Source organism: Oncorhynchus tshawytscha, linkage group LG18 (assembly GCF_018296145.1).
Source record: "Oncorhynchus tshawytscha isolate Ot180627B linkage group LG18, Otsh_v2.0, whole genome shotgun sequence".
NCBI lineage: Eukaryota > Metazoa > Chordata > Actinopteri > Salmoniformes > Salmonidae > Oncorhynchus > Oncorhynchus tshawytscha.
The window spans coordinates 42,882,420-42,883,585 of NC_056446.1; the positions used below are offsets into that span (position 1 = coordinate 42,882,420).

A 1,166-nucleotide genomic window follows, 5' to 3' on the forward strand; every position below is an offset into this window, starting at 1 on the left:
CTGCTCACCTCCACCCTGCTCACCTTCACCCTGCTCACCTCCACCCTGCTCACCTCCACCCTGCTCACCTCCACCCTGCTCACCTCCACCCTGCTCACCTCCACCCTGCTCACCTTCACCCTGCTCACCTCTGTGCTGTTTCACCTAATGAGGAGTCCATCTTTAAAATATCATACAACACAAACCTCAAGAACAAAGATAGAAAGATACAAAGATCTGATTTAAAAAAAGACTTTATTGAAAAAGTATTGAAAAAACACATAAAAACCTGTCCTGTGGAAATGCTTTTATAAAAATGTAGAAAGGGTATCAAACAAGATGAGAGAGAACACTGCTGAGTGTTTTTCGATCTGATACACACGACATGGTTTAGTATCGTGGCGTTAGATTACAAAGACGGTAGAAAACAACAACAACAACAACAACAACACAGACAAAGTATCAAAAGTAATATTTTTCTGAAACACAGCGGGGTCTTTTACCAGAACCTTGGTATCCTGTGGGCCCACGTTTGTAGTAATCTTATCAATATCTAGAAAAATAACAGCGTTCTCAATCAAGTGCAGCTTTAACACATGTTACTGGGTTCAGCTCGTCGGCCCACTCTTCAATTGACCCATAGAACCCTTTGCCCTTTGCCCTTTGCCCTTGTGGAGATCTGAGAAGATTGGACGGATCTAATCAACTAACTATTACCATATTGCTTACATCTGTCAAATCATCTCAGATCTCCACAAGGAAGTAGGATCTAGGGGTCGATCATAGGTCGTAGGATCTAGGGGTCGATCATAGGTCGTAGGGTCTAGGGGTCGATCATAGGCCGTAGGGTCTAGGGGTCGATCATAGGCCGTAGGGTCTAGGGGTCGGTTTGGGATTGGGTCATAGTTTGATGCATCTGTAGTAAACTCAGTGTAAGACTTTAGGACAAAAGTAATAACATTATAATAATATTAATAATACATTTTGTTGAATGGAAATGTTTCCCCTATGATACAGTATATAGACAAGATAGGAAACGAATCAGAATACGGGTGATGGCCCAATTGTCACATAACAGCATCATATGATCATTCATAACCATTCATAAGGTTGACATAGGAGCTGACGTAAGATGTAATGTCTAGCAGTGAAATGTTAACACTCATATAGGCATTATAAGGCATTAT

At 41.5% G+C, this 1,166-nt stretch overlaps 1 protein-coding gene across 2 annotated transcripts in view; it reads right to left on the reverse strand.

Annotated features, from left to right (window-relative positions):
- Positions 1 to 215: 215 nt before the first annotated feature.
- Positions 216 to 1,166, reverse strand: part of LOC112242325 (transcriptional activator Myb) — a 29,851-nt gene continuing 28,900 nt past the window's right edge. For both annotated transcript variants that reach the window (XM_042301112.1, XM_042301113.1), the window contains exon 14: positions 216 to 1,166. This exon is cut by the window's right edge. The gene's annotated coding sequence lies outside the window, so the exon portion shown is untranslated.